Raw genomic sequence first — 23287 nt, forward strand, 5'->3', positions numbered from 1 at the left:
TCTTGCCTCCCCTTTCCTGCCCTAAGTCTAGCTGCTGCTTTCCTTTACCACCAGCCCTGGTCAGGAGTCCCTCCCTACTCTCTGACCATTGCCAAAGCCTTGACCATCTCCTGCCTCTTGACTTTGCTGCTGTCAAGAGACAACCTCCAACATGTAGCTCTGATTCCATCATGCCCCTACTCAAAAGTGACTGAAGGGTGCTCACGCACACTAGAATGGCGACTATTGAAAAAACAAAAAATAACAGGTGTTGCCGAGGATGTAGATAAATTGGAACCCTTGTGCCCAGTTGGCAGGAATGTAAAATGGTGCAACCACTATGGAAAACAGTATGGCGCTTCCTCAGAAAATTAAAAATAGAACTACCATATCATCCAGCAGTCCCACTTCTTGGTATATAACCAAAAGGATTGAAAGCAAAGACTCAAAGGGATATTTGTACACTCATATTCATAGCAGCATTATTCTCAAGAGCCAAAAGGTGGAAGCAACCTGCCTTTATCCATTGACAGATGAGTAGATAAACAAATGTGGTATATACACACAATGGAATATTATTCAGCCTTAAAAAAGAAGAAAATGCTGTCACAGGTTATAACATGGATAAACCTTGAAGATACTGTTAAGTGAAATAAGCCTGTCACAAAAAGACAAATACTGTATAATTCCACTTGTATAAGGTACCTAGAATAGTCAAATTCATAGAGGCAGAAAGTAGAATGGGAGTTACCCGGGGTGGGAATTGGGGGAGAATAGGGGAGTTGTTTAATGGGTGCAGAGTTTCAGATTTGCAGGCTGAAAAAATTCTGGAGACCCATGTCATAACAATGTGAATATACTTAACGCTACTGAACTGTACCCTTAAAAATGGTTATGATGATAAATTTTATGTGCTTTTCACCGCAATTTTTTAAAAAAATGACTGATGGATCAATTGACTACATCTAATCTCTGCACCCTGGTTTTCAAGGCCCTCCCATAGCTGCTCTTCCTGCTGAGCTCAGCTGGATGTACCCTGAGCATCCTTGCCTCTTTGCCTCGGCATCCACTGCCCCCTCTGGCAAGAACACTGATGTTCTCTCCTCCCTGCGCTGTTGAAATCCTTCCTGTGTTTTAAAAAAACAGCTCGAGTGCTCCACTGTGCTATTTCTGTGCCCTGTATGTGCTGTAGGTACTGTACCTACGGCACTGGCGGGAAAGTGTTTGGGTGCACTCCTTCCTTTGCTCCCCTGACTAGGCCGAATTCCCGAGGGTGGTGGTTTGTTCCAGCACAGTGTGGTCCAACCTGTAGTAGGTGGTTGCGGATTTGGGGGTGGGTCTCCTCGCTCCCCCATGAGGCCTTTTCTTTTTTTTTTTTTTTTTTTTTAAACAGTGGTTTATTGATATCTTATATTTGCCCCACCAAATATGCTCTCAGTCACTTTCCACATTTCTTACATTTATGCTCTACATCAGTGCCTTCCTTGACTTTTTTTTTTTTTTTTTTTTTTTTTTTTTTTTTTTTTTTTTTTTGTGGTATGTGGGCCTCTCACTGTTGTGGCCTCTCCTGTTGCGGAGCACAGGCTCCGGACGCGCAGGCTCAGCGGCCATGGCTCACGGGCCCAGCCGCTCCGCGGCATGTGGGATCTTCCCGGACCGGGGCACGAACCCGTGTCCCCTGCATTGGCAGGCGGATTCTCAACCACTGCGCCACCAGGGAAGCCCGAGGCCTTTTCTGACTCTCTTTCTCTGTCTGTCCCAGCCTCAGATGCTGACCTTATCCCCTTTCTGGTGCATGAGTTCTTGAAGGGCAGAGCCTGGAGTTTCTTCTTTTTTTAAAATTTTGGCTGTGCTACGAGGCTTGTGGGATCATAGTTCCCCGACCAGAGATTGAACCCGGGACGTTGGCAGTGAGGGTGCGGAGTCCCAACCACTGAACCTCCAGGGAATTCCCTGGATGTTTTGAAATACCTATGCATTGTGAAATAATCACCACAATCAAGCTAATTAACAGCCTGCACAGCATACGGGATCTTAGTTTCCTGACCAGGAGTCGAACCTGTGCCCCTTGCAGTGGCAGCGTAGAGTCTTAACCACTGGACCCGCCAGGGAAGCCCCTGGAGTTTATTCTTTGCATGGCCCACAGTGCCTTGCCCGGCGCCTGGCTCAGAGGGGCTGTACAAACGTTTGATGGTTATAAAAAATAGGTGAGAATCCCTGGCCGTGGGCGTTGTTGCCTCTCTCCCTGATGGGAAGCTGAGAAGGAATTGACCGAGCCCTGCTTTCTCCTGCCCTCTATGAATTGTAAACCCCGGGTCCTAGCTGTCCTGCTGCTTCAGCATTTCTTTGTTCTGGAGCAAGCGCAGCAGCCAAGACTGCAGAAGAAGGGAATGAGGGAGTTTCTCAGCCATCGCAGATGATTGTACTTGTTGCATCTAGTGCCACCAGCCAAAGGCCTTTTCCTTAGACCAAACGCGTTGGCTCTAGGCTGGCCGGGTTTCCTGTCACCGATGGACTCTGTGTAGTGTCTCAGCTGGATTTGGCAGGCTTGGCAATCCCAGGGGACGTGGCTGGTCCACTTTGGTGGATTTGCACATTGGCATCCTGTCTGTGTGCCTGTCTGCAGGCCTGGCAGCTTCCCGTCACTCCTGACTTCTTCTCAGAAGCTCAGCAGCAGGGGAGGTGGCTCCATCCACTACCTAATGGAAACCAGACTGCCATGTACACAGAGGAACAAAATGAGTTAGGTCTGGGTTTTTTCTGGAATAGTTGAGATTATCGTTATTTTATTCATTGGAATGGTGATGAAGTGCTAAATGTAACCGTTAAATGTAATGTAAATGTTTTATCCTTGTGAAGGTTTTTTCCCTGTAAATTCACTAATTAAGAAAAATCTTTTGGACAGTGATTTGCCCATATTTTTGTGTGAGCCATGGGGAAACCGAGACGTAAGATATTCCAGCTGGGACACATTTTTCTGCTTCTGAATGTGAGGAATTGCCTTTAAAACGTTAGACATAAGATAGAAGGTTGGGGCTTCCCTGGTGGCGCAGTGGTTGAGAGTCCGCCTGCCGATGCAGGTGACGCGGGTTCGTGCCCCGGTCGGGGAAGATCCCACGTGCCGCTGAGCAGCTGGGCCCGTGAGCCATGGCCGCTGCGCCTGTGCGTCCGGAGCCTGTGCTCCGCAAGGAGAGGTCGCGACAGTGAGAGGCCCGCGTACCGTGATGAGGAGTGGCCCCCGCTCGCCACAACTAGAGAAAGTCCTCACACAGAAACGAAGACCCAACACAGCCAGAAATAAATAAAAATTTTTTTAAAAAAGATAGAAGGCTGATGTTAGCTTATTAGTGGGCAGCCTTTTGAAAGCATCCCTAAGGTCCTCTTTAGAGAACGGTGAGTCACACGCAACCATTTCTTATCTTCCAATTTGTCAGCACCTTGATCTTGTTGGTGATCCCTGATCCTCAATTCCCACTTTGAGCTGAGACTTTTGTATAAATCATGCCTTTTAATTAATTTTTTTTTTTTTTGCGGTACATGGGCACTGTTGTGACCTCTCCCTTTGCAGAGCACAGGCTCTGGACGTGCAGGCTCAGCGGCCATGGCTCACGGGCCCAGCCGCTCCACGGCATGTGGGATCTTCCCGAACCGGGGCACGAACCTGTATCCCCTGCATCGGCAGGCGGACTCTCAACCACTGTGCCGCCAGGGAAGCCCCATGCCTTTTAATTTTCTGTATTGATATTATCTGATGCATTGACATCTAGGGCTTGCTGATCCTGGAGAGACTGTCCCAATCTGGGCAATTTCTAGAGCTAGTAAAGACATGCCTGCAAGTGCACCTTTCATAAGCAATCCAACCAATCCAGACCCCACACCTCCAACCACCTTCTTCATCTGCTCTCACCCTCTGAGCCAATGTCTGCCTGCCCTAATCATCCCAGGGCCAGGTGCTAGACAACTAGGGACAATGCCTGTGACCCAGAGCCTGCTGAAGTTATTCAAACTAGCCAATCCTAAGCCTGCTTCCCCTGCCTTGCCTTTCCTGCAAAAACCACAGTAAAAGCTCTTTCTTTCTCATTCCCTCTGCTTCCTGACTGACCCTGGTGCTTCCCCATGTGGCCCTGCATGGCATGTCATAGAGCTTATTTTCCGAGGTGTCTGAGTAGAAAGACTTCTTTCTTCATGATGGTCATTTTCATGCCTGCATGTTTACTATACCTGATTAAAATAATCAACATACAGCCTTTCTTTGGCTCCAGTCTTGGTAATTCCTGGTGACTCTCAAAATGGGACTTGGACCCTTGCCTCTGGCCTTGATTCTTTAGCCTGAGAGTAAGCCTGTCATCCAACTCTTCAGGCCCTATGCTTTCATTTCTTTCTGGCCAATGTCAAACTAGACACAACAAGGAATGCTGAACTTATGCTTGGAAGAGAAGTTTAGCTTCACAGGGTAATTTGCATTGCCCTAGAAAAGCTCCAAGCCCCTTAAACTGCCCCCTGATGCCTAAAATTGTCCCATCACTAACCCACCCCTTCTCCTTGAGCATCATCCTCTGCTGTCTTCTCACCTTTTTGTTTTGAACTAATTTTCTCAGTTGCTTTCCCCCTTATAATAAAAAGAAGAAAGATTGGATCGAAATAGCATATGGAGTGCATGCATCTACTTCTTCTCCTATCCCAAATCCCACGAAATGACAGTAAATATATCCTTAATAAGGAGGGCCTCCAAGCTTAGTCATTAGTTCCGCTCTACCCATTTAGGGTAATGATGTATATTCTCATCAGCACTAGATTTTTTTTTTTTTTTTCGTTACACGGGCCTCTCACTGTTGTGGCCTCTCCCATTGCGGAGCACAGGCTCTGGACACGCAGGCTCAGCGGCCATGGCTCATGGGCCTAGCCGCTCCATGGCATGTGGGATCTTACTGGACTGGGGCACGAACCTGTGTCCCCTGCATCGGCAGGCGGATTCTCAACCACTGCGCCACCAGGGAAGCCCAGCACTAGATTTTGATAGGAAAAAAATTAATTTCAAGTTAAAGGATATCTGTAGAAAAATAGAATAATAATGTAGAAATCATTAGAAGAAAAATGCAATCCAATAAAAGTCAGAAAAGAAATAAAATAAAGAACAAGAAAGCATGGTAAGTATAAAACATAAAAGGTAATCAGGAACAAATTTAAGCACATCGATAATTACAATAAATGAGACTGGGTTTAAATAGTGTATTAAAAGTCTCTCAGATTGGGTTAAGAAAAAAAATCAAGGAATATACAGTTTATAGGAGTCTTTTCTGAAACAAAATGTCTTAGTGTTAAAAACAAAGCATGAAAAAAGATATTTTAAGTAAATGTTAGTAAAAAGAAATTATCAGAGAAAAATAAAACTCAAAGTGAAAATTATTATAAGAGAAGGGTTTCATTTTTTATTATGAAAGCTATAATTCACAAAAAGAGCTATAATAGTTATAAATCTTTACGTACCTAATAACACAGCTTTAAAACATATTAAGCATAAACTGATAGAAGTATAAAGAGAAATGAATGAATCCATAATCATAGTGGGAGATTTAAAAATCCACCTCTTTCAGATATTGACAAAGTAAACAAAAATTAAGTGAGGACACGGAGGAATTGAATAAATGAATACATTTTACAAATAACTATATGTAGAATTTTATGCCCAACGAAGAGAAACTACATAATTTTTACACACTTATGATAACATGAATAAAAATTAGCTACCAAGTCTCATACACACACAAAATCTCTATTTGAAAAATGCAGATGGCTACAATAAAAAAATGGTTTCAAAAGAAAATATACACAATGAAATCATTCATATGGTACTTAAGAAAGAATCAAAAGCTGTTGGTAGTGATTACCTCTGGGGAAGAGTTGGAGGTGGGTCTGGGCATTTTTACATATAGCCTCATGTATGAAGTATTTGCTTGAATTTATTATTATTGTGTGTAATTTTGAAGTGTCTTAAGTAACAAGTATATAAAATAACAAATGAATAAGATATATAATGAGCAAAAATCTCCCTTCTTACAATTAAAAAAACTGAAAAAATAAGTTATTTAGAAATATATATATTTCTACATATATTTCTACATAAAAATATATATATTTCTACATACATAAAAAGATCATCATATATAAAATCCCATGGAGGAATACAAAGCAGTAGCCAGAGTAAATGTATAGCCTCAAATGCACATTTTAGAAAATAATAAACAGAACCTAAGTGAACCAAGTGTTTAACTAAAAAAGGCTTTTGTAAAGCCTTCCAAAACCCAAAGAAAGGCTAATCCAAATAAAAATTTCAAATATTGAAGAGACAAGACTATTATTGGCAGTTACTGAAATTATCTACTATAGACATCCTAGAGAATCAGCTGAAACCCCATCATCCAATAAATAAGAATAAAATAATGATATTTTTACTCTTTATTTGGATAATATTAAGAATTTCCAGTGTTCGTGGGGGTGTGGGAAATAGACACTCATATACAGTGCTGGTGGGGGTGTTAAGTCGGCCCATTTCAAGGGCAATTCAGCAGAATCCATCAGTTTTAGAAACACTAATCCTTTGACAGACAATTGCACTTGTAACTATCCTAGAACAATATTTTTGCATGTGCTCAAAGAAACTCGTACAAGGAGTTCACTGCAGCATTGTTTGAAATCAGGGGAAATTTAAGAGCAATCTAAGTGTTTATCAATGTGAAACAAAAAATGTCATCTATTTATACTATGCAATATAATACAGAATTTTTAAAAAACGGTATAAAATTACTGACAGAATCTATAAGACATACAATATTGTTTGAAAAACATATACAAACTAAACCATTAGCAGTTCCGTCAGACACAGCTGTTGATAGATCCAAAAGCAGCTGTCAAACTGCCTCCTTGGTGCCATCTCCTTGGATGGTTGGAACAGTTAAACGTTTGCCTTTCTGCTTCCACTGCATCTAGAGGTGGCCATGGGACACATTTGGCAAGTGAAACATACGGAAGCCTATTGGTAGGTTTCTGGAAATCTTTGCTTTCCTGATAAAAAGATCAGATACAGGGCTTCCCTGGTGGCGCAGTGGTTGAGAGTCCGCCTGCCGATGCGGGGGACACGGGTTTGTGTCCCTGTCCGGGAGGATCCCACATGCCGCGAAGCGGCTGGGCCCGTGAACCGTGGCCGCTGAGCCTGTGCGTCTGGAGCCTGTGCTCTGCAACAGGAGAGGAAGTATTTATGTATCAATCATGTAATTAACAATTTTAAAAATAAATAATGAAACCTTATGTTGAAATTATGGGATTACAGTCAAATATGAAAGAAAATGATGTCACTTTTATCATACAGAAATAAACATTGTCCGTTTGCTCTCTTTTTTTCAACTAATATGTTTTATGTTAAGTTTTAGATTTACAGAAAAATTGAGCAGCTAGTATAGAAAGTTCCCATATACTCCCCCTCTCCCCTACAGTTGCTTCTGTTATTAACATCTTGCATTATTATGCTGCGTTTGTTACAATTAATGAAACAAAGCTGATACACTATGATTAATGAAAGTCCATAGTTTGTATCATGTTTCACTCTCCTTGTTGTACAAAGAGTTCTATGGGTTTGGACAAATGTATAATGACATGTATCCACCTTCAAAGTATCATACAGATTAGTTTCACTGCCCTAAAAATTTCCTGAGCTTCACCTATTCATCACTCTTTTCTCTCCTTGCACCTCCCTCCATCCCCCACTGCCATCGGCCCAATCTCTGGCAAGCATTGACTTTTTATTGTCTTAATTTTGCCTTTTCTAGAATGTCACATAGTTGGAATCATACAGTATGAAGTCTTTTAGATTGGCTTCTTTCACCTAGTGATATGCATTAGCGTTTCCTCCAAGTCTTTGCATGGCTTGATAGCTCATGTCTTTTTAGCACCAAATAATATTCCATCGTCTGCATGTGCTACAGTTTATCCACTCACTCACTGCAGGACATCTTGGTTGTTCCCAAGATTTGGCAATTCTGAATAAAGCTGCTATAAATATCCATGTGCAGGTTTTTGTGTAGACATATGTTTTAAACTCATTTGGGTATAAATACCAAGGAGCACAATTGCTGGATGGTATGGTAAGATTTTGTTTAGTTCTGTAAGAAACTCCCAAACTGTCTTCCAAAGTGGCCGTACCATTTTGCATTCCCACCAGCGATGAATGAGACTTCCTGTTGCTCTGTCAACGTTTGGTATTGTTGGATTTTGGGGTGTTAGCCTTTCTAATAGGTGTGTCGTGGTTTGTCATTGTGGTTTTAACTTGCAGTTGCCTAATGACATACGATGTGTGCATCTGCTCACATGCTGCTTGTTTTCTCTCTGTTGCTCTCTTTTCGTAAACTGTGTAACCCAGGTGACAGCTGGGGTCCGCTGATGCCTCGAAGTCAGATAAGATTTGTTAACCCATTTATCCCAAGCTCTGTGAAAGTGCTGGTCTCTCTGTGAGATAAATCTAGACTAGATTAGACAAAGAAAGACATACAGAAGTGGAGGAATCTGTAATGCTTAACACCCAATCCTGGTCCTCTTCCAGCAGTCCCCATCTCCGTCTCATCCACTTGGGCAAAAGCCAAGAGCCCTCAGGGTCACCCCTCATCACTCCACTCCCTCATCCTCTTATCCAGGTCCTGGCAACGGCAGCTCCAGAATATTTCTCAGATCCATTCACTTGTCTCCACTGCCACCACTGCCACCACCAAATACAATAAGAACCTAGTTCAGGCTACCTTTTTTTCTCGCCTAAAGGACTGCAAATGGGACGAGAGCTAGAGAGACCTCTTCAACAGGCAAATCCCTTCACGTCACCCTCCTGCTTGCGGAATAGGTAAAACCCTGACAGGGTCCCTCTACCACAACCCTCACCCCGCAATCCACTCATCAGCACATGCACTTTTGTCCAGTCACAGTCCTTTTCCTCGCCTCGATTCCTGGGAACACCTACTCAGGATTCATCACTCAGCTCAAGCATCACTCGGCAAAGAAGCCAACTTCCTGAGCGGGACAGACCTCCTTCTTACAACGCAGGTTCTCTCTCCCGCGGAACACCGGTCACAGGTGTGATTTGATGGTGCGGCTTTCACGGTGCCCGTTTCACCATTAGACTGTGAACCCCGTGCGACTGAGGATTTTGCCTGTCGTTGCCCACCTTTTTATCCAGTGCTTAATACACCGTTACCCTCCTTCCTAACAGGCACTTGAGAAAGATTTGTCAAATGAATGAGTGACTAAATGAATCACTTCCCTTGGGGCTTCTCAATACAGGACTAGTTGATCCTCTTCTGAGGCTGGCATAACAACACAGATAAAAAAATCTCCCCAAAACGTGAGCGACTCTAACCCAGGTGACGGATGAATCTTATTAAACTCAACAAGGGAGAATGGCTTTTGACTTTCTGGGAAAAGATCCAGGATAATAAAATAATGCTTCTTTCTCCCAGCATGCAACTAGGCTGGAAATATTTTACATCAGCTTGTGTTTTACATCATCGCCATTCATTAGAGCTCCAGGGAAGCTCTCGGTATTCCAGAGGCTAAAATCTGGACACATCTGTGAGATCTGAATTTCCGCACCCTACATTAGACCAGCAGGAAGGAGGTTCCTGAGTTCGGCTTTGTCTGACTCCTTTCGCATATGGACGATGTGACCACGTGGTGGGCGCACATGGGGCCCCTCTGTTTCTCCCAGGAGCTCGCAGCCTGTCTTATGCAGGACAGGGTATATATTAGGAGAAAGCCTGGACCACAGCCTCCTGCTGAGTCATCTGCCCAGAGATTTTGGGAGAATTCCACCGAGGAGAACTTTGAGGGAGCAGAGAATACTTTGGGTGCCTGTTCGTTCTGTGCTCCCTTCTCTGAGATCCCTCACTGCGAAAGGGAGAGGGGCGACCCTGGCTTCGTCTGGTCACACCGGAAGGACCACGGTGGGGAGCCCTGACTGAGCGTGGGTGAATGAGACAATTTTCCTGGAACTGGGGGCTGGCACAGAGACTCTTCTAGCTCATACTGAGCTTACGAGTCGGAAGGCTACGTGGAGTCAGGGCTGGCATGACCATTTCTTCCCTGCACACAGAGAGGCGGGGTGAGCTGATGAGCAGATAGAGGCAGAGAGTCTAAAGTGCAAGAGACAAGACACCGTTTAGTTCCAGCTCCTGGTTCCAGGCCCTTAACGGGCCTGGGTCTCTTCCCCTCCCGATGTCCTACAAGATATCCCTGCATCCTGCCAATAGATTCTAATTTATGCTTGAGCATGTGCTGTACAAACAGTTATAGAGATATGGTGAGGACCTCCCATATATCACCTCCTTTGCAAGAACCTTACGCATCCGATCTCATTACCCTCATTTGACAGATAAGGGAGCAGAGGCTTAGAGAGGTCAGGCAGTGTCCCAAGGTCACACACCTAGCAGGTGGCATGGAAGCAGATAAGGAGCTGGCATTAGGAACGAAGGTGGCAACTCCAAGTGGCTCCTGCCTTAACGACTCACCGGTGGACCAGGAGTGGGGCATTGGCTGGGATGGACATTGTCTCCCTGTCCAGGGAAGCAGCATAATTTCCCTCTTGTCCTGGTTATACCTGATCACCATCAGACCACATGGCAGAATGCGTCAAATTCATTGCTCTGTGCAAAATTCCTCCTCTGCCCCTCAGCCCCGTCTCATGTCCTCCGCTGACATGACGGGGTGCAGTTTACATTGTAGCCTTCCCTGGCAGATGCCCGTTTGTCCCATCACTCAGGCCAGGGGAGGTCTGTGCTTCATGTCATTCAGGGGCTGGCACATTTCCCATCGGGGTGCCTGGGAAAGTGGGGGTGAGAGGAGGGAAGAGGAAGATGTATGTTCTGGTTGTAGAGCAGCAATCTTTTTGCTTTTCCCTTCTCACAACTTGTCTGCTGGTTCCTACCTCAGGCACTGCATTCTCTCAGGAGCCAGGGCTGATTGTGCTAGAAGCTGTCCTTGTGCAAGAATAGCCCAAGCATGGTTTCCATGGGAACATCTCAGAAGGAGGATGCTAGGATTCCAGGCTTTTTGTGGCCTTGGATAAGCAATGAACTGGTTGCTTCTGAGAAGCCCAGAACTTTCCCTCGACCTTCTCTAACACTGTGTACAGTGCCCGTCCCCCACCCCTGCCACATACAAAAAGCAAGTGAAATGAAAAATTAAGTCAATTCAGCCTTAAATTTGTAGGAAAAAAAAAAAAACCCTTGTGTTTATTTAATAATCCAAGTGTGTGTGGGTTTAAAAAACGGAGTGGTCAAACCCACTCAGAAGTACAAAAGAATCCTAGTAGAGAATTCTAACCAGGGATCGCTGAAGTTCCTGCGGCGGATTGGGGGACTCTAGCTTCCCCTTGATACCTTGTCTGCTCAGTCACTGCCCGATTCAGTAGCCTCTGCCGTGCTGCCCCTCAGTTAAGGACGCATTCATCCATTCTTTCATTCACACATCCCACCATCATTTATGGAGCGCCTACCCCTGGTGGAACCAGGTGCTGCGCCACCAGCTGTGGACACAAAGAACACTTAAGGAACTCACAGCTTAGTAAGGAAGACACATAGTGGGCAGATTATAAGTCACAGTTGAGTCCAGACCTGAGGCAGGAGGAATTCAAGCAGCTCCAGCCCCATGTTATAACTCAACCATTGAGATATTATTGTTAATGGTCAGCCCTTAGCTTTCTGCCCTGGCAACTCTTGAGTACTTGGGTCCTATAGTTAGAGGGGAATGATCTTTCTCTTTCTAGACTGCCTTCTAAGGATTGGTACCTGCCCTGGAGAACCTGTGGTCCCCAGAACCCGCTTTAGCTGACTTCTCAGATGCTTTATTTTATTTTGTTTTTTTAATAGTTTTAAAAAATTCTTTTTCAAATTCTTTTCTCATTTAGGTTATTAGAGTGTATTGAGCAGAGTTCCCTGTGCTATACAGTAGGTCCTTGTGGTTATGTGTTTTAAATACAACAGTGGGTACATGTCAATCCCAAACTCCCAACCTATCCCTCCCCCTCATATGCTTTAGTATTGTAGGGTAAGGCCGTGGGGCTTTGAGGCCAGGATCTGGGATCAGATTCCATCCCTGTCATTTACCCACTGGGTGACTGCTGAATCTTGGTTTCCTTATTTTTATTTAAAAGTTTTTTTAAAAATTTATTTTATTGAAGTATAGTTGATTTACAATGTTGTGTCAATTTATGCTGTATAGCAAAGTGACTCAGTAATACATATATATATATATATATATACATTCTTTTTCATATTCTTTTCTATTATGGTTTATTATAGGATATTGAATATAGTTCCCTGTGTTATACAGTAGGACCTTGCTGTTTATCCATCCTGTATGTAATAGTATGCATCTGCTAATCCCAAATTCCCGATCCATCCCTCCCCCACCCTCCTCCCCCTTGGCAACCACAGGTCTCTTCTCTATGTTTGTGAGTCTGTTTCTGTTTTGTAGATACGTTCATTTGCATCATATTTTAGATTCCACATAGAAGCAATACCTTATGGTATTTGTCTTTCTCTTTCTGACTTACTTCACTTAGTATGATCATCTCTAGGTCCATCCATGTTGCTACAAATGGCATTATTTCATTCTTTTTTATGGCTAAATAATATTCCATTGTATATATGTACCAACCACACCTTCTTTATCCATTCCTCTGTCGATGGACATTTAGGTTGTTTCCACGTCTTGGCTTCTGTAAATAGTGCTGCCATGAACACTGAGGTGCATGTATCTTTTGGAATTATAGTTTTGTCTGGATATATGCCCAGGAGTGGGATTGCTGGATCATATGGCGACTCTATTTTTAGTTTTTTGAGGTTTCCTCATTTTTCAAATGGACTATCTGGGGGACTTCCCTGGGGGTCCAGTGGTTAAGTCTTCACCTTCCAATGCAGGGGGTGTGGGTTCAATTCCTGGTTGGGGAGCTAAGATCCCACGTGCCTCATGGCCAAAAACCCAAAACATAAAAGAGAAGCGATATTGTAAAAAATTCAATAAAGACTTTAAAAATGGCCCACATCAAAACCAAAAAAATCTTAAAATAATAGACTCTCTGGTAGATACTGTCAAGAGGTTAAATGAGATAATATCTGCAAAGTGCCTGGCATAGCGTTTGGCATATGGAAAGAGTTAAATAAGTATCAGTCCCTTCCTTTCTAGTTTTTAGAATTCCACCCCCTCCCACCCTGCTCCACTTACTGCCACCTGTTTGCCTGGCCTGCCACTGGAAACAGCTGCCATTTGGGACCCAGCATTACTTGCCAAACTGTATTTTCCTTTTACTGGACCCCATAGCAGAGTGGTTTCCACGAGTCCCCTGGCCAGCCCCATAGGCAGACTGCTTTCTGCAGCTTAGAGCTCACCCCCTTCCCCTCCGCCCCTGCCCCATTCCCTTCTTCTCTATTTCATTGTAAGAGGATAAGCAATGCATGGGGTTCCTGTGAAGGAACCTGAAGAAATGAAGAATGTAGGGGAAAGTATATTGAGAAGACAGGTCCTCCCAGCAGAAGTAAGTGGAACTTCTCCTCTCTTGCAAGTTTCATTGCAGTGATCATTTATGTTCTTTCAATTCCCTGAAGACCTCCACTGCCCCACTTCTCTTTGTATTGAGTCTCATCTGTTATAAGGCTTTCAACTCAACGTTTACAAAGTCAGTATCTTGAGCGAAAGCACAGGCTGCGTTGAGCATGGCTGCTGCTCTCTGAAAGGGCGTGGTGTTTGGTTGGGGCTGGCTGTCTGAGCAGGCTATGCAGGCAGCCTCCTGGGAGGTGTGATTTGAGTTACGTCTTCTCCCCCCAAATATCTCCCCTCACCAGCTGTCGGAGCGCCTGAAGTTCCAAAATTAGACGACTGCTTTTTTTACTCCCCTTATTCAAATGTCCCAGTTCCTGGCAAATGCAAGTAGATGAAGTAGTCACGGGATGGCCAGTGGGGCCAGCCTGGGGTCGCTGGGGACATGCGGGAGCTGGGACAGATTTGCGGACTTGACCTTTTCTTTGGTGCCGTTCTACTAGCCTGAGACAGCCAGCCGAGAGCGTGGGCCTGAAGAGCCAGCAGGCTCGACAGGAGGGGAGGAGGAAGATGGGGATACAGGACAGGATCGGTTCTGATGTGGAAACCGTTTAAAGAGATGGTGTTCGTACTTGACCATTCAGGAGCAGAGGCCAGGGGAGGGGGCCCGATCTCCACAGAGGTGGCTTATGAGTGTCTTGAGACCGGGAAGTCCAGTGTGAGAAAAAACAATGTTAGTGTGAGGGCACCGAGCCAGGACGGAGGGGAGAAACTCACGTGTGACACTGAGGGTCCCAAAGCCTAGGGGAAACTGCAGGTAGGAAGGCTGAGCAAAGCTGGAGGTTCGATGGGGAACAGCAGAGACCAGATTAGATTTGGGGGTTGCAGCAACACTCCACCTTGGGATTTGGGTTGTTGTGACCACTGCTGGGTGCGGTGGGCCTTAGGATGGCCCCCACTGGGCCCTGGGAGCACAGCTCAGGGGCTGCATTGTGGGACCCTGGGCTGGCTTGCCTTCATGGGTCCCTATGGGATACTAAATAAAAAACAACAAAAACAAACAAACAAAAAACCGTGGTCTTTGTCCCCAGTTCCTGGCACAGATCTTCAAAAACCCTCAGACTTTCTAGGAAACTCCCTGGCGGTCCAGTGGTTAGGACTCAGTGCTTTCACTGCTGAGGCTGAGGGCCCGGGTTCGATCCCTGGTTGAGGAACTAAGATCCCACAAGCCTTGCAGTGTGGCCAAAAAAAAAAAAAAAAAGAAAGAAAGAAAAAAAAAAAAAAACCCTTGGACTTTCCAGATGATGGAAGTATCTTTTGTTATTTATAATGAGTGCCCATCCCCCCCTTTTTATTTTGGCCGTGCAGCCTGTGGGAATCTTCGTTCCCCGACCAGGGATCGAACCCGTGCCCCCTGCAGTGGAAGCACGGAGTCTTAACCACTGGACCGCCAGGGAAGTCCCTGTAATGAGCCCCTTTTAAACATGCGTGAGTTCACGTGGACAAGGTGACTCATGGCGGGGCCCCTAAATCGCTTCAGGATGGAGACTGGTGCCAAAAAAAACCCACCGCATGATCGGAGGGCCGGAACTCTCACCCAACCCCACCATGCACCTCCAGGGAAGGAAGAGGGGCTGGAGACTCAGTTTGATCATGTGGCCAATGGCTTCCTCAACCAGGCCCAAGTATTGAAATCTTGACAGAAACTGAACAACAAAGCTCAGGGAGCTTCCTGGTTAGTGAACTTAGTCAATATACCAATATATCCCCTCAGCGGAACAGAAGTGCCTGCACCTCTACCTCCCTAGACCTTGCCCTAAGTGTTGCTTCTGGTTGGCTATTCCTCAGTTGTCTCCGTTATAATAAAATGGTAATCGTGTGTATAGTGCTTTCCTGGGTTCTGTGAGTTGTTCTAGTGAATTATCAAGTGGGGGAGGTGTTGTGGGAACCCCCAAATTTGCAGCTGGCTAGGCGGAAGCATGGGTAGCTTGGGGATACCTGAGATCGTGGCTGGTGTTTGAAGTGAAGGTGGTCTGGTAGGACTGAGCCCTTAACTTGTGAGGTCTGTGCTAACATCAGTTAGTGTCAGAACGGAGCTGAATTGTGGGAAACCCAGTTGGTGTCAGGACATGGCCCCTTCCTCTGACGAAAGATGAAATTATGTATTACAGCTGTATTGGTATAAATGTGAATGTAATCCAAGCTGGATTCACTATTATAAGTCCATTATTATGACAGTCATTTTTTTTCCCATCTGACTCTAAAAACAATTAACATGAAAACCTTCCCATCAGCCCCAGGCACTGAGCCTGGTGTGCTCAGGGCACATCTCGGAGAAGCTGGGCTTCTGGAGCAGCTTGAGGATGGAGCATAGCCAGGTGCCCAGAGGGACAGAGAAGGAGGTAGGAAGGAAAGACATCATCATTTTGTACTAGGGTGATTCCTTATCTCCCATATTCCTGTTACAACAACGTGGACCCATGCCCTAACCATGGCAGCCTTTTTACTCTTTGGGGACAACTTTTACATGCTATTTGGTGCTCTCTTTGCTGGCACTCCGGCAAATGTCTAATCTACCAGGGGAGTGAAGCATTATCCTGGTTTAAGTCTAAGAAAGAGGTGTTCACAAAGATTTAAGAAGTTTCCACCTCCTTCTTACAAATTCTACCTTCTTCCAAATATAACCATGTGGCTACACGCTAAATATAGAAGGGAAGTTGGAGCAAATGTCCTCAGGATATGAATTAACTTGAAACCTGGAGTACCCAATCCCAACTTGTCTGGCGGTCTAATTGATATTCCATTTAGGTCATCACCAGGCGCTGGGCAATCCCTGCCCCAAACCAAAACTCTAAGTTACCTAAATGGGGGCATGCATTCTTCCCCCCTCCCAATGAATTTGTTTGCTAGGGATACCATAATAAGGTACCGCAAACGGAGTGGCTTAAACAACAGACATCCATTGTCTTCCAGCTCTGCAGGCCAGAAGTCTGAGATCAGGGTTTCAGCAAGGTTGGTTCCTTCTGCGGGATGTGAGGGAGAATCTGTCCCATGCCTCTCCTCCAGCTGCTGGTGTTTGACATTTTGGATTATAGATGCAGCACCCTGACCTCTGCATTCATCTTCACGTGACGATCTCCCTGTGTGCACGTCTGTGTCCAGCTTTTCCCCTTTATATAAGGACACCAGTCATATTGAATGAGGGACCCACCTTACTCCAGTACGAGCTCATCTTAAGTAATTACATCTCCAGTGACCCTATTTCTAAATAAAGTCACTGCCTGAGGTCCAGGGGGGTTAAGACTTCAACATATGAATCTTGCCGGCGGGAGGCGCAGTTTAACCTATGACACCTACCTTTACTCTTCCTTGTTCACTGGAGGCTCTCACTGAAGCAGGAATGTACCCAGCAGCCAGAAGCCAAGGTGGGTGAGGGCTCAGTGAGCTGGGGATGACGGGGCAGAGACCCGCATGCACATCTCTGGTCATCCACACGCATCCTTCCTCAAAGAAGCTCAGCAGGGATTGGCTTCAAACGTCTGAATTATTAGACTTCCTTTTGAATAATGTTGCACTTTAGCCATTCTCTTTGGGACCTGCCTCATCTCCAGTGACTTTTCAGATTCAATGTTTCCTCCGCTCTCATGAAGAAAGTCACTTCCTGTAATCCAGTGTCCCCTCGCTCCTGAATTAGAGCAGCTTCTTAGTGATGAACAGCAGAAATTTTCTCTGGGTAATTTAAGGAGAACAGGAATTGAGGAAAGGATGTTTGGCAGGTCATTGGCTCTCTAGAAAGGATGGCAAACCAGGCCAAGGCCGTGCTTCCGGAAACAAATCACACCACAGTCAGAAGGACCCAGCGTGCCCTCTGCCACTGGGCTCGGGCACCCACGAGTCATGTCCGTCCTGGATGTTAGTTGCCTCCACTGCTCCTGGAAACTCTATCTAGAGGCTTTTTTTTTTTTTTTTTTTCCAGATTCGGAGGCATCCCTGAGCCCCAAAGGATATAAGCACATCTGTGCTAAAGCTTTCTAAGGCCACCTTTATGACCAACATTTTCTGATTAACTGTAGATTCCAATCGTCACCTCCTGACCGGTGAAAATTTGGCTCTGCTGGGGTCCTGAGAGACGCAGACACTGAGATGAGTTAAGAGTGAAAAAGTTTAACAGATGGCCAACAAACACATGAAAAGATGCTCAACATCACTAATCATTAGAGAAATGCAAATGAAAACTACAATGAGGTATCACCTCACACCGGTCAGAAAGGCCTTCATCAAAAAATCTACAAACAATAAATGCTGGGGAGGGTGTGGAGAAAAGGGAACCCTCTTGCACTGTTGGTGGGAATGTAAATTGATACAGCCGCTATGGAGAAACAGTATGGAGGTTCCTCAAAAAAACTAAAAGTAGAGCTACCATATGATCGTGCAATCCCACTCGTAGGCATATACCCTGGGGAAACCATAATTCAAAAAGAGTCATGTACCACAATGTTCGCTGCAGCTCTATTTACAATAGCCAGGACATGGAAGCAACCTAAGTGTCCATCGACAGAGGAATGGATAAAGAAGATGTGGCACATATATACAATGGGATATTATTCAGCCGTAAAGAAACGAAATTGGGTCATTTGCAGAGACGTGGATGTACCCAGAGACTGTCCTATAGAGTGAAGTAAGTCAGAAAGAGAAAAGCATATATCATACATTAATGCATTGTAAGTGGAATCTAGATGCTATAGATGATCTTATTTGCAAAGCAGAAATAGAGACACAGATGTAGAGAACAAACGCGTAGATACCAAGGGGAAAGGGGGATGAATTGGGAGATTGGGATTGACATATATCTGCCACTGGGTATGTAATACATATCTAGTGAGAACCTACTGTATAGGGAACTCTACTCAGTGCTCTGTGGTGACCTAAATGGGAAGGAAATCCAAAAAAGAGGGGATCTATGTGTATGTATAACTGATTCACTTTGCTGTACAGCAGAAACTAACACAACATTGTAAAGCAACTATACCCCCCCAAAAAAAAGAGTGAAAAAGTTTATCAGGAGTAACACTTGTGAGGGGAAAAGACAGGAAGCAGGATGGGCAGGGGTGGGTTCAGTCAGACCACAAAACTGAACAAGCGCCTGCAGAGGAGTGATGGGTGGGAACGGCTGGGGACTCGTGTCGCGTCATGCTCGGTCACTGTCCAAGCCACCCAGGAAGAGGGTGGCTTTGACGCCTAAGCGGAGGTGGACTTAAAGGTGTCTGTCAGTGAACCACTTGCCTAGTGGCTGGGCCAGAGCTTTGGTCCCAAGCAAAGGGAAACAGCCATTCAAGGATGGGGTTCGTGCGTAGCCATGCAACTCTCAGAGTCTGCATCCCGCTCCAGGCAGTACTGCACAGGTAGATGGGGCATCTTTACAGAGGAAACACATGTCAATATCATACACTGGCTTCTGTCCTTTCTCTTATTCTATGGGCCTTGGTTCCACTTCCCCAGTGAGATTGTGACTCTCCAAAACTACAGACTAATCTGACTTCCTCAGCATCCCGGACAGAGCCTAGCCTGAGGCTGAACACAGAGTAAAAGCTCTAGGAACATTTTCTTTGTTTTTTCTTTTTTTAATTTTTTGGTCGTGCTACGAGGCATGTGGGATGTTAGTTCCCTGACCAGGGATAGAACCGGTGCCGCCTGCATTGGAAGTGCAGAGTCTTAACCACTGGACTGCCAGGGAAGTCCCTCTAGGAACATTTTTCTGATCCATCTAGGGTGGCTTTCTCACTGCTGCCTCATCCAGTCTCCACCACGGCCCCCCCGCCCCCATCCCTAAGCACTGCAATTTGAAGGCTCCGTTAGAACAGGCCATACCTAAAGCCCCTGGCTAACTGTCAGGATGAATTTCTGACAGACAAGTGCTTTCCTGCCCATGTCCCTCTCCAATCATTCATTGTTCTTGTCACAAATTAAAAAGAAAAGCAGGCAGTGCTTAAGAAAATCTGTGGCCCCGCTCGACACCTCCCGCGCAGAAAAGCGTTTGACAACCGGTTCCCATGGCAACGGGCTTTCTTTGAAATAATTTCTTGTTTGGTGCGCCAGACCCCCGCCTTTCTCTTCTTGGGAGTAATGCCCAGCATTGAAAGTGAGATCAGAGAAGGAGAGAACATCCAGATGAACGGAGCCCACAGGCCGGCGAGAGGGCTCTCGCAGCCCAGGAGGGAAGAACTCAACGCCTCTGTCCTCAGGGCCACGCTGGTGCTCAGCAAAGGGTTAAAAGATGCCAAGGATGCGGTCTGAAAAAAGCTGACAGCAGCATCAACAGGCACTATTTAGAGCCACACAATTGAGCAGAGTTCTCTAATTTTGGAAAAGGGCCATGTTCGCACATTCCATGCAACTGTGCCTGCCCTGGAAGCTGTTTGCTTCCTTTTTTTTTTTTTTTTTTGGTTCTTTGGTGCCGTGGCACATGGGCAGTGCTTTCGCCTCAGAGGAGAGCTGCCCCTGCCTTTGCCCTTCATCCTTATCCCCGCTGTGCTAAGCAGTGATACCCAGACCTGACTTCTGCTGTAGGTTGACTTGTGGTCCGCCCAAATTCCTATGTTGAAGTCCTAGCCTCCAGGACTTCAGAACGTGACTGTATACTTTGGAGATAGGGCCTTTAGAGAGGTGATTAAGTTAAAATGAGACTGCTGACTGGTGCCTTTACAGGAAGAGGAGTTTTGGACACAGAAGAGACACCAGAGATGCACCAGCACAGAGGAAAGGCCATTGTGAGGACTCAGTGAGAAGGCAGCCATCTGTGAGCCAAGGAGAGAGGGCTCGGGAGAAACCAACCCTGCCTGCGCAGTGATCTTGGACTTCCAGCCCCCAGTCTCCGTGTTTTGTTGTGGCAGCCCAAGCACTCAAATACGACTTGCCCCTGGGCTGCAGAGGCTCCATTTGTCAGACTGGGACTCAGGAAAGTCAGTCTAAAATTATCTGCTTTACACTGGCTTCAGAGGGAGATGGGCCCCACCGAGAGCTCCAGCAAGCTCACTGCCCTCACCACGTGACCTGTGATACACTTGTGTCTCGACGTGTCTGAAGGTCTCTTCTCTCACTGGATACCGTACTCTGTGAAGTGACTGATGGAGGCCCAGTGTCCACCCTTTGCGGCAAAGGAAGCCAGATGGGTCTAAGTGATTCAGCGCGGGAGGCTGGGCGACCTAAGTAGTTGTTTCCTTGCTTCCCCATCCACCCACGTTTACAGTATTTTAATGTGTATGAGATCCCGGAATGAGATGATTTGAGGTTGGGATGCTATCTTCTAACATTTGTATCCTGGCCACTGGGACTGTGCTTAGCGTGAAAGCACTTAATAAAGATCCCTGAATAAGTTAATGAATCTTATTCTGGCCAAGAGAAGGAAGCTTTAGGATCTAAATCCAAAGAGAAGTCTCTGGTCTTTTGTTCCTTTTCTTTCTTTCTTTCTTCTTTTTTCTTTTAGACGAGGAGACAAAGGCTTAGAAAGTGAAATGACACAGAAACAGGATCAGGACCAAAACCAGCGTCTTCTGAATCCAAGTTCTGGGGTTTTCTGCTCTGCCATTCACTGAACTGAATACACAGCCAACCGTGTGTGCACCCATGTCAAGGAAACAAAGACAATACCTATATTTTCAGGTAAGCACAATCTCTTCTTTTTCTTTTTAAACATCTTTATTAGAGTATAATTACTTTACGATAGTGCGTCAGTTTCTGCTGCATAACAAAGTGAATCAGTTATACATATACATATGTTCCCATATCTCTTCCCTCTTGCATCTCCCTCCCACCCTCCCTATCCCACCCCTCTAGGTGGTCACAAGGCACCGAGCTGATCTCCCTGTGCTATGCGGCTGCTTCCCACTAGCTATCTGTTTTACGTTTGGTAGTAAGCACAGTCTCTTAGGTTCAGCTTTCAAGTGTGAATTGACTTATTATGTTTCAAGGGACCTGGTATTATTCCATGTACATCCTGGTATTTGCCTCTTTCATCTTTTCACTCTCTTCATTAAAATTCTCAATGGCTCCCAACTGAGTCCCAAGTAAAGAGACTGCACATAGTAAGCATTTTAAAAAAATAATGAATAAATGAAAGCAGAGGTAATTCTTAATTCCTCCCCCTGGCATTCAAAGCTCTCCATAATCTGGTACCCTAATTTTCAGCCTTCATAGACAAAATCCTTTGCTCTAGCTGGCTCATTTTCCTCTCTGTTCCCAGAAGAATGCATCATTTGTAACTCTGCTTTGGTTGTTCGCCCAGACTCAGATCACCCTTCTCTCCCTTATTTGTCCTGAAGTAGCTCACATCTTCAAACCTAACTGAAGCCACCCCTCCTTCTGGCTTGGTGCACTGGAGTCTGGAAGATGTGGGTGGAGGAAAAGGAATCTACAAAGCATTCTGAAATAGAGGTGCAAGTTAGGAAGAAAACCTGGAAGAGACAGAAATAGAGGGGCTGCATTTGCTTTTGCCACTCAGAGAAACTATAACCTTGAGCAGGTCACAAGCCCGGTAGCTGAAGTTTCTTCATTTATACAATGGAGCTTTAGACTAGACAGTCCTTAAGACAATTCCAGCCTTAACACTCTGACTGCACATCAACCCAAACAGCTGCTGTCTCTCTTTGTAAGGTCCCCAACTCTTTTCTCTCCTCTTCCCCAAGGCCATGTGTGCACAAAGCCCTGCTCTCCAGAGACCTTGACCATCAGTCACCCCCTCTTTTCTATCTTCAACTTCTTCCTCTCTAATGCTTCTTTCCTACCAGCATTGAATGCGCTGAAAGTCTTTTCCATCTTCCAGACAAGGAGGTGGGTTTCCACTTTTGTCCATGATGGAATATCTAGTACCAGACTTACCTTCCTGACATAAACACCAATTCATTAGACAAACTATATTTAAAAAAATGTTTTCAGACATTAGGGAATGGGCAGTGCAGAATTGTGATTACCAATAGAAAGGAGACAAATGTGATGAGCCCTAAGATTGCTTTGGCCTTCTGCCTGGAGACACTTTCCTGATGATGGCACAAGAGGTACCCAAGCAGAGCCAGTGGTCTCAGTGGGTTGAGGGGAGGCCAAACTTGCTGGAATTTGCCAGACAGAGTATCAGAGAGGAGGGAGCCCTGTAGAGAAAGCCCTCCAGAAGTCAGCAGTGTGGTCCCCTTGAATCTTTGGCTGGGTACTTAGTTATGCCCACGTAGGAAAAAACTCCACATCACCAGGCAAAGAAAACTATAATTCCCCAAATGGAACAATTCCCAGAGCTCATGTAGGGCTTGGAGATGTTTGAGTTATGACTAGCCAAAGGAGAGAAACCCCTTTGAACACCTGGATCATTTAGTAAAGACTCCAGAAGGGTCATACATTAGTAGTAGGGCTAAATCAGCCCTATTTGACTTCCACTAACAAAGCTTAAAAACAAGCCAGATGATGCAATCAAAGGATGCAAGCCGTTTCACAAATAAACTGTCTGCTAGAGCTAACTTCTATACCCTTTAAAGGAAGAGAACAAAATCCAGACATTCAACAACCTAATATTCAAGATGACCAGTGTAAGGGTTAAGTAGTCAGGGTTCAATCAGAGAAGCAGGATGAGTAGGAGTCATGTATATAGGACACGAATTTATTAGAGGAACTGGCTTACACAATTGTAGGAATTGGCTAAGCAAGCCTGGAGTCCATAGGGCAGGCAGACAGCCAGGGAAGCACACAGTAGGCT

The 23287-nt window shown here is 45.3% G+C and overlaps 1 long non-coding RNA gene across 4 annotated transcripts in view; it reads left to right on the forward strand.

Moving 5' to 3' along the window:
• LOC136794618 (uncharacterized) overlaps nt 1-20934 on the forward strand; it is a 31214-nt gene extending 10280 nt beyond the window's left edge. The window contains exon 4 of one of the 4 annotated variants that reach the window (XR_010841650.1): nt 20257-20934. This is a non-coding gene — a long non-coding RNA (uncharacterized lncRNA). Of the gene's footprint in view, nt 1-1741; nt 1988-17527; nt 17602-17624; nt 17852-20256 lie in introns of those variants that run through there. The other 3 variants (XR_010841652.1, XR_010841651.1, XR_010841649.1) reach the window with 3 other exon arrangements.
• Nucleotides 20935-23287: the final 2353 nt, after the last annotated feature.

Source organism: Kogia breviceps, chromosome 8, assembly GCF_026419965.1.
Source record: "Kogia breviceps isolate mKogBre1 chromosome 8, mKogBre1 haplotype 1, whole genome shotgun sequence".
NCBI lineage: Eukaryota > Metazoa > Chordata > Mammalia > Artiodactyla > Physeteridae > Kogia > Kogia breviceps.